Below are 15,197 nucleotides of genomic sequence, written 5' to 3' on the forward strand. Positions count from 1 at the left end.
CAGAGTCCTCATCTCTAATTTATGAGTCCGAACGCAGTTAATGCACGAGTCCGAGTCCAAGTCCGAGTCATCAGTGCTCAAGCTGAAGTCAAATCACAAGTCCTTAAAATTAGGGCATGAGTTGGACTTGAGTCCGAGTCCTGAACTCGAATACTACAAGCCTGCTACAGATGAGATGCTTATATGGTGCCAGTTAAGTTCCAGGGGTAAGAGACTCTAGATCTTGATACTGTCACTCAGTTAAAAAACAAACAACAACAACAAAAAAAACCCACACATGTAGATGTTGACCCATTTGAACATTGCCAATGTCTTACAAAAGTGGCACAGACAAGGACCAGATATTTTTCCTCATTAGGGCTGTAATGGCCCATGTGGAAGCCTGACAGCATTTGCCGCATTTGCCATTAGCCGGGAGATTACTCTTGTCAGATGGGCACAGTGGCACTGCTCTGAGCTACAGTCTAGACTTGGAATCAAGTTCTTCGAACATCAGCCAAGAGGAGCTGCATTTATTCATTTTTATGAGCCAAAGAGCTCCTGCTGCATCTAAACTATAGCACAAGCATGGGAGGAAGATTTTCTATTATACGACAGTGGACAATGGACATTATTCTTTCCACATTCACTGGATATGAGGAATTGCGTGCTCTGATTGGCTACTCTACTACGAGGCTATCAGCTCATATACCGTGAGTAGAGAAAAACATAACGGCGGAGCGTGTTGCTGAATCAACTAAGGACGAAATAAAAACTCTACTTGAAAACAAAACGCCAAAAAATACAAAAAAAAAAGCAACAACAATAAAAACCCGGAATGAATGTATTTGATGGTAAGAACGTATCTTATTTTTTTATTTTTCAAGAATTATTATTACAGCATTTTTCACAAATTGCTCCCGTCATTTCACCAGTTTGTTTACATTCTAAGGGGGCATTATTTTATTGCATGTTTTGTATAAAAATTTTATTTATCAAATTTGCAAAAAATAAAAATAAAAATGCTGTGTTTCTCAAAATCCAGTAATTGTGGATAGAATAAAACAGTTATTCCACTCAGTCTCATTGTACATGGATAATAGCTAACTCGGTGCTACGAGTCTCGTCAGCTATCAGCTCATGTACTGTACAACTCGATGTCATGGAATAACTGCGAACTATTTTCATGATCATGATACCACCAGAAAAAAAAAAAGTCGCTGAATTATGTAGGCTCCATCCACACATACATGGATATTTTTGAAACTGGATTTCAAAACCACCATTTTTGCATGTTTTTATTTCGGTTTATGTTCATGTTTAATTACTCATAGGATAACAACATGTTTGTAGTTCCACATTATTGTCAGACCACAAATATGAATCCTTGCATTTGTCATTTTTTGCTTTATTTCTTTTGGCCAACTGTGACCTTGACCAGGATAAAATGGGAACTGAAGATTCACTAATGAGGCTTTTTGTCAGTGTTTCTCAGTCTCAACCCCTCAATGTGCAGCTTTTAATGTTATCCTTGTGGCATCTGAAATAACAGCTTACGAAATACTATAGCCACTTAAAGGTAGACCGCCTTTCAGATTTTTCATGTTTAGGTCATAGAAAGAATTTTCCCTGACACCCAATTATTTTTTGTTGAGCGGACCGAAAGAACAATTAATGAATTTATCTCCACGTGGTCCTAAATTCTCCACTATTTTTTCTTGCTTCACCATGAACCAATTCAAGATACTACATCATGCATCACGTAATGGGCTTTCCCCGTTCACGCAAGGCATTGTGGGATACAAATTTGAAACAGGAGAGAAAAATGAAGGACGTGAGTATGCAAATGAAACGTGAAAGAGTGACTACAGTAATGGAAAGAAAGTGAGAAGAAAAGACGTTATGTTCTATACGAAGGAAAGGAAACGCAGGACCAAACTAATAAATATGGGCGCTCAGCGAGCACCTCGGTGTGATCAGCTGTTCGTTTAGTGACAGAATGATGGAACTGTCAGTGCACACTCAAAGGGAAACCTGTGGATGGCAGTAATGCGACACTGTGGATGCCAGCTGCCGTAAAACCCAAAAGAAGAAGAAGAAGGTAAACCTGCGTATGCGCACACGGACTTCCTCTGTCTGCTTGACTGCGCCAAGCGAGCGATTTCATGCACATTATTTGCTTTAATCCCCTCAAATTAAATAACTTCCCAGCCACAGAATGGCCTGATATTTTGTGAGATATTACAGAAATAAACAGATATCACAATCACCACATTTCAGACGGAACTAAATTTCACCGATTTTATGAAATCGAAAGGCCGTCTACGTTTAATTGGCTGTAGTATTCAGATTTTTTTTGAGCTTCGGAAATATATTTAAAAAAATTAATAAAATTAATTCATTAAAAACATTTTTGTGTGGATGGATGGTAGTTTTTTTTTTTTAAACGGGATAAAAACTACATTTTCAAAAATATCCAATGAACTCTGATCCTCTTAATCCTTTTAAACTGAGTGTAAACAGATGGTGATATTTTTGCAATGATATACAACACAATGTCATTTTAACATACATATTTCACATTAATATTCTAGTGGAACGTCGCAGCATGGGTGTGGTCATGTGTCAGTTGTGAAGCAAGGGGAGGAGTCATGGAGAATAAGTGTACAGTTAATGAAAGCTTATTTCTATGGTCTGGTGTTTCACCGAGTGAGAAAGAACTCAAGTCTTAGAGATAAAAGTGGAGATACGTTGACTAGGTTCATTTTTGGGCGGCACGGTGGTGTAGTGGTTCGCGCTGTCGCCTCACAGCAAGAAGGTCCTGGGTTCGAGCCCCGGGGCTGGCAAGGGCCTTTCTGTGCGGAGTTTGCATGTTCTCCCCGTGTCCGCGTGGGTTTCCTCCGGGTGCTCCGGTTTCCCCCACAGTCCAAAGACATGCAGGTTAGGTTAACTGGTGACTCTAAATTGACTGTAGGTGTGAATGTGAGTGTGAATGGTTGTCTGTGTCTATGTGTCAGCCCTGTGATGACCTGGCGACTTGTCCAGGGTGAACCCCGCCTTTCGCCCGTAGTCAGCTGGGATAGGCTCCAGCTTGCCTGCGACCCTGTAGAAGGATAAAGCGGCTTGAGATAATGAGATGAGATGAGATGAGATGAGGTTCATTTTTGGAATTGTTTTTTTCTTCATGTGGAAACAAGCACCATTTTCAATATAATAAAGCTCATCAGTGTCGCTCTTTTGAACAAATCCTCCCTCCAGCATCTTCACATTGCTTCACATCACCCCATCCCTGATTATTTTCTTGAAACAGTATGTGCCATTGAGTTTTCTTTATTACATATTCCATAAAAGGACAGAAATAGTCCGAACAATGGTGGGTGGCTGTTCTTTCAATGCAATTAACAGAGTTTTTTTTATTTTTTAAATCTAGCTTTTGAAAGCTTGTTAAAAAAATGGAAATTTAATCGAGTCCTTTACTGTTTGAAATGTTCATTGCACTAAATGTGTTTTCTATACCAAAATTAATGATCACATACTCTTTGCTCTTTGCTTCATAAATAACAAAAGTTTTATCTCATACTACACACACACACACACACACACACACACACACACCTTATTTCCCCTTCAGTGATGATTGACATGTCCCATTTCTCAATTACTCACAAACTTTGTAAATGAAACTCTTTCTTTCTTTCTTTCTTTCTTTCTTTCTTTCTTTCTTTCTTTCTTTCTTTCTTTCTCAGCCACAAACGCACACACAGAGGGCATTGGCATTTGGTACAAAAAACATCAGAAAGCACTGCAGAAGTGCAGCAGACTGTTTCACATAACAAAAGTTTTACTTTTTTATATTCTGCATACAACCCAAGGGGTATTCAACATAACCTGTGATTCTGCCTTACGGTTTTAAATCAGCTATACAAAAGGACTCAAGGCTGTGTGTGGAAGAGACAGAATGGCTGAACACAGGTCATAACTCTGGAGCGGTTACTAAAAAGGTTAAAAAAAAAAAAAAAGGCTGTGTTTCTCTAGTGCACAAAAGTGTTGACCCATGTAAAAACTGATGGTGTTCAGGCTTCTGTGACCCACAGGACCAAGCTACTAAATAACTCTCTCACTCAGATCTAAAGCAAATGCACAACCCTCTCTTTACACCAGGGGTTTTCCAAATTTATAAAGTTCCAGCCATATAACATTTATTGCTTACAAAAGTATTGGAATAGGTCACCTGGTGAATTCATACTCACTTCAAACAAACAGGGGGCAGTATATCACCAGAAACTTGGGGTGTCCACTCCTGTTGTAAGAAACAAGGACCTGCATGTGCATTTCACATGAAACGGCACAACCTTCCAACGATGCGAGTTGCTTGTCTATGCATGCAAGGCCAAATCAGAAAAAGTTTGATATTTTACTTCATGAATCTTTTTTTTTCTTTCAAAATAAACACATTAATTTTAATCCTTACAACACATTTAAAAAAGTCGTGACTCTAAAGTATTTACCACTTCATAATGTTTCCATTCCTTCTCACAACACTTAAAAGATGTTCAGGGACTGAAGACACCAAGTGATGAAGTGTTTCAGATGTTATTTTGTCCCGTTCTTCCTGCAAACAGGTGTTAAGGTGTGGAACAGTACGGGGTCGTCACTGTCGTATTTTTCGTTTCAAAATTCACCACACTTTCATGATTGGGGACAGAGGGGCCACACCCTCTTCTTCCACAGCCACGCCTTTGTAATGTGTGCAGAATGTGGTGTTGCATTGTCTTGTTGAAATCTCCCTGGAAAAGATGTCGTCTTGAAGGCAGCAGATGTTGCTCCAAAATCTCAGTGTCCTTTTCTGCATTAATGCTCCATCACAGAAGTATTGCTAACTATTTGCTATTATTAAGGTATTACTAAGTTACCTTTGCCAAGGCCACGGACACAACCCCATACCAAAAACCGTGTGCTGTCCCTGGCTTTTGGACTTGTTCCTGGTAACAGTCTGGATGGTTCTTTTTGTCTTTGGTCTGGAGCACACGGTGTCCATTACTTAGAAAAAAAAGACCTGGAACACTGATTCATCTGACCACAATGCACGTTTCCACTGTCTTCCTTTTTTGCACAGTAACTCTGTACAGTAACTGTCTGTAACTCTGTATTGTCGTGCTTGACAAAGGTTTGCCAAAGTAATCCTTAGCTCATGTGGTTATATCAGCTGTAGATGAGTGATGGTTCTTGATGCAGTGCCGTCTGAGGGATCAGAGATCACGGGGATTCAGATTAGGCTTGAGCCCTTTGCCCTTTATGGACTGAAATTCCTCCAGATTCCTTGAATCGTTTAATGATATTGTGCACCACAGAGGGTGAAATATCTAAATCCCTTCCTATATTTCTTTGTGGAATATTGTTTTTAAACATTTCAATAATTTTCTCATGCATTTGTTGACAAGTTAAAGCCCCTCAGCCCAACTATGTTCCTCAAAGACTAGGCCTTTCCTGGATACTGATGTTGTATCAGATCATGCTTAAAGTCACTTATTGACGTCACACCATTTTTGAATTGTTTAATTTCATTACTAGCCCTAAATTGCCCTGTTCCTACATTTTTTGGAATTTGTTGCAGGCCTGAAAGACAGGAATGGATGTATATTAACAAATGAAATGAAGCTGACTAGATAAAACGCGAAGAATCTTGGGTTCTTTCTGCCTGCAATGACATACAAGTCAAAGTGTGTATATATATATATATATATATATATATATATATATATATATATATATATATATATTTTTTTTTTTTTTCCAAACCATCCCAACTTTTCTGATTGGGGGTTGTAGATATGAAACACATATCACAAGAAAGAGTGGAACCCGAGCTTTGTCACATAATATTTGTACATACCAGAGTAATCAAGATATAAAGACAGATCAAACTTCTGCAAAGTAATATCTTTACTAATTTCTTCAGTCATTTACACATTCCTACTTCTACAGTCTCTCATTTTGGACTGAGGGCAGTCTGGACGCTGCAGTGACTCACTATTGCCTCTTGAGGTACAAAGTGGTATTATGAGACAGACTTGGGGCTAGGTGGTTAGCATGCTAATTTCAGGAGATATCTCTATAATGGGGCGGCACGGTGGTGTAGTGGTTAGCGCTGTCGCCTCACAGCAAGAAGGTCCGGGTTCGAGCCCCGTGGCCGGCGAGGGCCTTTCTGTGCGGAGTTTGCATGTTCTCCCCGTGTCCGCGTGGGTTTCCTCCGGGTGCTCCGGTTTCCCCCACAGTCCAAAGACATGCAGGTTAGGTTAACTGGTGACTCTAAATTAACCGTAGGTGTGAATGTGAGTGTGAATGGTTGTCTGTGTCTATGTGTCAGCCCTGTGATGACCTGGCGACTTGTCCAGGGTGTACCTCGCCTTTCGCCCGTAGTCAGCTGGGATAGGCTCCAGCTTGCCTGCGACCCTGTAGAACAGGATAAATCGGCTAGAGATAATGAGATGAGATGAGATCTCTGCAACATCATTTGTAGATGCCTTTGACATTCTGTTGATAATTTTAGTCAATTTTTTAAATGTTTTAAACTTAAACTCTTACACCTTCAAACATGAATGATTAATCAATAGCTCTGAATAAGACAGTTTAAAATGGATATGCTTTGTTTTGCAGTTGCACTAATGCACTGAACTACATTGGCCCATTAGTGCAAAACACATTAACAAACTAAAAACGCAACAGCTCTCAGAAACCAAGAGCATCGCAACAGATTTATACAAACACCAACACTTTTTTCTTTTTGTTTTTTGCAAATTTGCTATTATTAAGGTTTTGTTGTTGTGTTTTCTGATTTGCTGTTGTAGTTTTGGTTTGTTAATGTGTTTCGCACCACAGTAGTAAACAGATAAGCCACAAAAAGCCACATCATCAGTTTGCAAGTCAGTGCAGAGAGAGTAAATAAAAATGAAAAATCGACTCTCTCTTTTCTGACCTAAGAGGCTGTGGCAGTGTAGCTAGTTACTGATCTGATGAGCCATTCAGTGAACTACATAATTTACCCAAATGCATGTGATAAACTACAACAGAGATGCTTCTGCTATCAAAGCTGAGCTGGTTCATTTTTAGAAAACTAGAGTTTTTGAAGTGCAGCCAACGAGCGATGAGCTTATGCCATCATGCGTTGTCCGTCGTCCGTCTGTCGTCGTCCATATTCCACACAAATCGCTTTTTCTCTTTCAATTCTTCAGTGATTTTGATTCTTTCTGGGATGAAGGTAGGGGTACCTAGGGCGCATATACCTTCTACCCAGATTTGCTTAATTACAATTATTCATGAAATTATGGACTAATTAAGCCTTAATGAGCAGTTCAACAAAAATCGCTTCTTCTCAGTCAATTCCTCACCATTTTGGATTCTTTCTGGCAAATATTTGAACTGGACTGGTTGACAGTAGAACTGCGCAAGGTGGCCCACTTTAGATCATTCCTTCTGGACTAGACGGGACTGGAGTGAGCTACACCATCATTGACAATCTCGTTTTCATAAATTGATCAACTCTGCATGAGAATTTTTTTTTCCAGTACAAATACAGTATTCAAATGTTTTGGAAAAATACTTTGCATACAGACTGTTGGTGGCCAATTATTGTCCTCTGATCTATAGCCGGCGGCACGGTGGTGTAGTGGTTAGCGCTATCGCCTCACAGCAAGAAGGTCCGGGTTCGAGCCCCGTGGCCGGCGAGGGCCTTTCTGTGCGGAGTTTGCATGTTCTCCCCGTGTCCGTGTGGGTTTCCTCCGGGTGCTCCGGTTTCCCCCACAGTCCAAAGACATGCAGGTTAGGTTAACTGGTGACTCTAAATTGACCGTAGGTGTGAATGTGAGTGTGAATGGTTGTCTGTGTCTATGTGTCAGCCCTGTGATGACCTGGCGACTTGTCCAGGGTGTACCCCGCCTTTCGCCCGTAGTCAGCTGGCATAGGCTCCAGCTCGCCTGCGACCCTGTAGAACAGGATAAAGCGGCTAGACATAATGAGATGAGATGAGATGAGATGATCTATAGCCTTGACTGACACACAACACCAACCAATAGGATGTCAGTAATTGCCAGAAGTAAAGTTCAGGTGAGAAGAGCAAATTCCTGGAGTAAAATGAACCAAGGAAATGAGATCATTTTGATCAAAACCAAGCCACAGAACAGTTTTCATCTCAATCTTCCATTGTTAAAAAGTGCTTAGTTTAGACCTGGGTCACAGAGAGCACAGAGCGTCACAAGGTTAATGATGCACACATTTTTCCACATCAAAGTAATCAAGCAGAAAAAGGCTGAAAAAAAAAAAACCTGTCGAGATGACAGGATCTTACAGTGCATTGTCCTCTGTTCTTATCCAGAGTTCAGCTCGGTTTCTGCAGTAAACCAGCAAATCGACTGAGGAAATAGAAAGAGTCTGAAAAACCAGACCGCTGGTGTGTGGAGACGTAGGTGTGTGAACTGATGCACTCAAAAAAATTTACTCATTAACTGTGTTAAAATTCAGCTATAGAAATGAACTGTATGCATCATTTGACAGCCTGATTGTCTTTTTTTTTTTGCCAGTTTGAATTTACAATACAGTCTGTTATATATCATGAAATCACAGTGTGCCTTCTTTCAAAACAGAAAATGCCATTAACGTTTCAAACTAACCACCTACAAAGCAAAACACCCAGCATCGCATTAACAAGCGCGGTGCTCATGTTAGGACTAGGACTGTTTTGGCCTCTAGAGGCCGCTGTTATTTCCTTTTCATGTCGTGTTTATTTTGGCCTCTAGAGGCCGCCACTGTTCCTGTGTTTTGTGTTTGTGTTAATTGCCTAATTATCTTCACCTGTGTCCTTAATTAGTTTGTCTATTTATACCCCTGAGTTCAGTCCTCTTGTCACGGAGTCTTTGTGCTGTTATGTTTATCTCCAGTTTCCTTTGTACTGTGTTTTTTGATCTTCTTAGCTTTTGTATTTTTGCACTTTGCTTTTCTTTTGGATTTTACTCTTTGGTTTTTTTTTTGTCTTTTGTTTTGCCCTGTATATAGTGTATATAGTTTAAATAAACCTTTTGATTCTTTTTCTACTTCCGCCTCACGCCTCTGCATTTGAGTCATCCCCCTGGTGGCCTAGTGGGGGTTTGCTGGATTATCACACCAACGAACCAGGTTCGAATCCCAGCAAAACCCTAACAGAAAGACTCCGTCATGACCGACTCAGCAGAGGCTGCTTCAACTGTCTACCCGGCCAACCTTCAGGGAATTATGGCAGCTTTGACACGCTTCGGAGCGACCATGGACGCTCATGGACGTACGCTCACCAGCCAACGTGAGGCCCTTGCTCGCCACGAGGAACTGCTTCAGCAAATTGGGAAAACCCTGGCACAGCTGACATCTCTGCCTGCATCTCCTGATCCAGTTCCTGCTCCTGATCCAGCTCCTGCTCCAGTGCCTCCTGCAATGCTGCCTTCTTCACCTCGCGAACCCAGCCTTCCTGCACCACAGAGGTATGACGGCAAGCACAGTGAGTGCCGAGAGTTCCTTACCCAGTGTCAACTCACCTTTGAGCTTCAGCCTACCACCTACACTACGGATCGCCGCAAGATTGCCTTTGTGATCACCTTATTAGCTGGTAAGGCGCGAGCCTGGGCTACTGCTATCTGGCAAAGACAGGGACCTGAGTGCTTTGATTTCCAGCTGTTTTCTGAAGAGATGCTTCGGGTCTTCGATCAGGCAGACATCAGTACCGACGCAGCCCGAAAGCTCATGTCCATCCGGCAAGGAGGAAGCGTCGCAGATTACGCCATCTCGTTCCGAACACTCGCAGCAGTAAGTGGATGGAACGAGACTGCCCTGGTGTCAGCCTTCCACCATGGTCTGTCTGACCCCATCAAGGACGGTCTGGCCTCTATTGGATGCCCAAGTGACCTCGAAACCCTCATCTCACATGCTATTCGTCTGGACAACAGGATGAGAGAACGCCACCAAGCCTTGAGCCCCCCCAGCCTCCCTACCTCTACCTGGAGACCGTCTACCTCCTTCAGTGACTGTCCAGAACCCATGCAAGTGGGTCGTACTCGCCTCTCCGCATCTGAGAGGGAGCGCAGAAGGAGGGACAAGTGCTGCATCTACTGTGGCAAGCCTGGTCACTTCCGAGCATCATGTCCCGAACTCTTGGGAAAAGGACCGCCCCGTCCAGCCGAGGGAGGGTTGTGACGGGGCCTACCCTCTCTCCCGGACTCCCTGGCCAAGGAATCTACATCCCGGTCTCCATCTCCTGGGGTGAGTCTGTCCACTCTTGTCAAGCTTTGATAGACTCAGGGGCGGCTGGGAACTTTATGGATATTCACTTCGCCCAAAGCATCAATATTCCGACTGCACCTCTTGAAGTCCCTCTGTCTGTGTCTGCCCTCGATGGCCAAGCGTTAGGTGATGGAAGAGTCACCCAAGTTACTTCTCCAGTTTTCCTCCAGTCTCAAGGTCACAAGGAAGAAATATCCCTGCACCTGATTCCTTCACCTGAGTTCCCAGTTATTCTAGGCCTTCCTTGGCTTACTCGCCACAACCCTCGCATAGACTGGGTAACAAGCCAGGTTGTGGAATGGGGCCCTGCATGCCATGCCTCTTGTCTGCTCTCTAGCTCTCCTGTGTCTCCTGCCGAGCCCCCTGATCTCACCGAGTTATCTCAAGTTCCCACAGAGTACTGGGATCTCAAGGAGGTATTCAGCAAGAGCAGGGCCGCCGTTCTTCCTCCGCACCGGGCCTACGACTGTGCCATCGACTTGCTCCCTGGGACTACCCCTCCTCGTGGCAGACTGTTTTCACTCTCTCAGCCAGAACGCAAGGCCATGGAGGAATACCTCAAAGATGCCCTGGTCTCTGGGTTTATTCGACCCTCCACTTCACCTGCTGGAGCCGGCTTCTTCTTTGTCGGCAAGAAGGATGGGGGGCTCCGACCATGTATTGATTACAGGGGCCTGAATAAGATCACTGTGCGCAACCGATATCCCCTTCCGCTGATGTCCACAGCTTTCGACCTGCTCCAAGGCGCCACCGTCTTCACCAAGTTGGACCTACGGAACGCATACCACCTCATCCGTATCCGACAGGGAGACGAGTGGAAGACTGCCTTTAACACCCCGTCTGGGCACTACGAATACCAGGTGATGCCCTTCGGACTCACCAACGCACCAGCTGTTTTTCAGGCCCTAATCAACGACGTCTTAAGGGACATGATTAACCTATACGTTTTTGTCTACCTCGACGACATCCTTATCTTTTCCAAGACCGTGCAGGAGCACCGCCACCATGTCCGCCAGGTTCTCCAGAGGCTGCTACAGAACAATCTGTTCGCCAAGGCCCAGAAATGCGAATTTCATGTTCCCGAGGTCTCCTTTCTGGGATTTATTGTACGGACAGGCCAACTCCAAATGGACCCTGCCAAGACCCTGGCCGTCCGGGACTGGCCTACTCCCAAGTCCGTTAAGGAGGTTCAGCGGTTCTTAGGATTCGCTAACTTCTACCGCAAGTTCATCAGGAACTTCAGTTCTGTGGCAGCACCCATGTCAGACCTCACCAAAGGGACAGGTGGATCTTATGGCTGGTCTCCTCAGGCAGAAAAGGCGTTCAAAGACCTCAAGGACCGCTTCTGCACGGCACCCATTCTGGTTCTCCCGGACACCTCCCAACCATTCATCGTGGAGGTGGACGCCTCGGACAGTGGTGTCGGCGCAGTGCTCTCTCAACGTTCGGAAGGAAAGCTGCACCCCTGCGCTTACTTCTCCCACCGCCTGAGTCCTGCTGAGTCCCGGTACGATGTGGGGGATCGAGAACTGCTAGCGGTCAAACTGGCCCTTGAGGAGTGGAGGCACTGGCTGGAGGGAGCACAACATCCATTCCTGGTTTGGACTGACCACAAGAACCTGGAGTACCTCCAGCAAGCCAAGAGACTGAACCCTCGACAGGCTAGGTGGGCCCTGTTTTTCAGTCGGTTTGACTTCACCCTCTCATACCGCCCCGGCTCCAAGAACACCAAACCTGACGCACTGTCCAGACTGTTCTCTGCCACTAACAGGGAGAATGAAGTCGGGCCTATTATCCCTGTGTCCCGGATTGTGGCCCCTGTCCGCTGGGGTATTGAGGAGGCTGTCCGACGAGCCCAACGCCAGGACCCCGGTCCTGGGACGGGGCCACCAGGCCTCTTGTACGTCCCACATCAAGCCCGGGCCAAGGTTCTCCAGTGGGGTCACTCTTCCCCTCTCACCGCCCACCCGGGAGCTCGGAGGACCCTGGACTTCCTGAAAAGACGCTTCTGGTGGCCTAACATGGAGAAGGAAGTAAGGTCATTTGTCCTGTCCTGTGAGGTTTGCACCAGAACCAAGAACCCACGACAGCGTCCCCAGGGTCTCCTGCATCCTCTGACCATTCCCCGGCGTCCCTGGTCCCACGTGGCAGTCGACTTTATCACGGGTCTCCCTGAGTCACAAGGTAACACGGTCATTTTGGTCTTAGTTGACAGATTCTCCAAGGCCTGCCGCTTCATACCACTGTGCAAACTCCCCTCTGCTCTTGAAACTGCGAAACTTTTGTTTAATCATGTCTTCCGAGTCTTTGGTCTTCCACAGGACATCGTCTCAGACCGAGGGCCCCAGTTCTCCTCCCGAGTGTGGCACGGGTTCTGCAAGGTCATCGGAGCCACTGCCAGCCTCTCCTCTGGGTTTCACCCACAGTCCAATGGTCAGACGGAGAGGCTCAACCAGGACCTGGAAACCACCCTGCGAGGCCTGGCTATGGATAACCCGACATCGTGGAGCACCTGGCTGCCATGGGCGGAGTACGCCCACAACACCCTGCAGTCATCGGCCACCAAGCTGTCGCCATTCCAGTGCCAATTCGGGTTCCAGCCACCTCTGTTCCCGGACCAGGAGGAGGACGCGGGGGTGCCCTCGGTCAACCAATATGTGAGACGGTGTCGCAAGACCTGGAGCAAGGTCAGGAAGACCCTCATACAGACCTCCAGAACCAACCAGACTCAGGCCAACCGCCATAGAAGACCTGCACACGCTTTCCGCCCTGGGCAGCGTGTTTGGCTGTCCACTAAGGACCTTCCACTGCGGGTGGAGAACCGCAAGCTTGCTCCTCGCTACATTGGCCCCTTCAAGGTGGTGCGCAGGGTGAACCCTGTCTCCTACCGGCTCCAGTTGCCCCGGACTCTGAGGATCAACCCCACTTTCCATGTTTCCCTGTTACGGCCCGTACTGACGTCTACGTATGCCCCTGCCCCTAGGAACCCCCCACCCCCCCGCATCTTCCAGGGGCAGACTGTGTTCACTGTGAATCGCCTGCTTGACTCCCGCCGGGTCCGCGGCGGGTTGCAATATCTGGTGGACTGGGAGGGCTATGGTCCTGAGGAGCGCTGCTGGGTTCCTGCTCGGGATGTCCTTGATAAAGAACTATGTCGGGACTTCCATTCGGCCCATCCGGATCGCCCTGGGAACGTCAGGAGACGCTCCTAGAGGGGGGGGTCCTGTTAGGACTAGGACTGTTTTGGCCTCTAGAGGCCGCTGTTATTTCCTTTTCATGTCGTGTTTATTTTGGCCTCTAGAGGCCGCCACTGTTCCTGTGTTTTGTGTTTGTGTTAATTGCCTAATTATCTTCACCTGTGTCCTTAATTAGTTTGTCTATTTATACCCCTGAGTTCAGTCCTCTTGTCACGGAGTCTTTGTGCTGTTATGTTTATCTCCAGTTTCCTTTGTACTGTGTTTTTTGATCTTCTTAGCTTTTGTATTTTTGCACTTTGCTTTTCTTTTGGATTTTACTCTTTGGTTTTTTTTTTGTCTTTTGTTTTGCCCTGTATATAGTGTATATAGTTTAAATAAACCTTTTGATTCTTTTTCTACTTCCGCCTCACGCCTCTGCATTTGAGTCATCCCCCTGGTGGCCTAGTGGGGGTTTGCTGGATTATCACACCAACGAACCAGGTTCGAATCCCAGCAAAACCCTAACAGCTCATTTGTCTCCAGCTGGGCTTTAACACTACGGTGAACAATGTAGGTGTTAATTAAACACTGGAGACTTGTCTATTTGCAAGATCTCCAAAATAAAATAAATTAGTAAGAAATAAAAATAACAAATAAATAAAATAAAGGAAAAAACCCACAAGCATTTAAGCAAACATTCAAAACCACTTTTTCAGAGTGCCTCGGGTGAAAGATTCAACTGTATTTCTGGACAAAAAACAAAAAACAACAAACAAAAAAGTATAAGAAAAATATTTTCAGTTTCAATTCCATTAACTAGGGTGGCATGGTGGTGTAGTGGTTAGCGCTGTCGCCTCACAGCAAGAAGGTCCGGGTTCGAGCCCCGTGGCCGGCGAGGGCCTTTCTGTGTGGAGTTTGCATGTTCTCCCCGTGTCCGCGTGGGTTTCCTCCGGGTGCTCCGGTTTCCCCCACAGTCCAAAGACATGCAGGTTAGGTTAACTGGTGACTCTAAGGTGGGGTTTACATTAGACCGTATCAGCGGATCATCAGATTAACGTTTTTAAAACGATTAGTGTGCACACAGCAACACCAATACACGATTCACGTGCACACAGCAACACCAATACACGGATACGCTCGGCTCTGCAGGCATCCTGCGCTCCAAATCACTCCGCCCTGAACAGCGAGTGCCCTCTGGAGGGTGCACACTCCGGCCCTGCGCAGCTCACAGAGCACGCGAGTGAAGTGCACAAGCAGTGATTCGGGACTGAGCCGCTGTGTGTGTGATCCCAGCGCAGATCACTTACCACTCGCAAGTGGAAGGATGGCAAGCCTAAAGACAATCATAACTACACAATGGGCAGTATTTGCATCAGTATTTGCAGTATTTTCATACTTTTATACTCTTTAATGAAAGGTGATACAAGGTGGAAGTCCGCGCCGTTTTTCAGCAGTCGTGTCACATGACCAACACCAGTGAATCAGGAAGGTGGATGTCACAGTGACGTTGTCCAATGACGACGCCAGCTAGAGCTCAGCACAGCGTATCCGCGTATCTCAATGTTTACACAGCACCGGACCAGACACGATCTGGATTGAATACGTGGACCCTGGCGGATTCCCGTTTCCCGGCGTTTCCAGGCGTTTTAATGTAAACGGACAGTGCATCCGCGAAGAAAATGAGACAGATACGGTCTAATGTAAACATGGCCTAAATTGAGCGTAGGTGTGAATGTGAGT

The 15,197-nt window shown here is 45.5% G+C and overlaps 1 protein-coding gene across 1 annotated transcript in view; it reads right to left on the reverse strand.

Moving 5' to 3' along the window:
• The window catches only part of alk (ALK receptor tyrosine kinase), a 225,471-nt gene that overhangs the window by 79,731 nt on the left and 130,543 nt on the right, over positions 1-15,197 (reverse strand). The window lies entirely within an intron of this gene.

Source organism: Neoarius graeffei, chromosome 11 (genome assembly GCF_027579695.1).
Source record: "Neoarius graeffei isolate fNeoGra1 chromosome 11, fNeoGra1.pri, whole genome shotgun sequence".
Taxonomy (NCBI): Eukaryota; Metazoa; Chordata; class Actinopteri; order Siluriformes; family Ariidae; genus Neoarius; species Neoarius graeffei.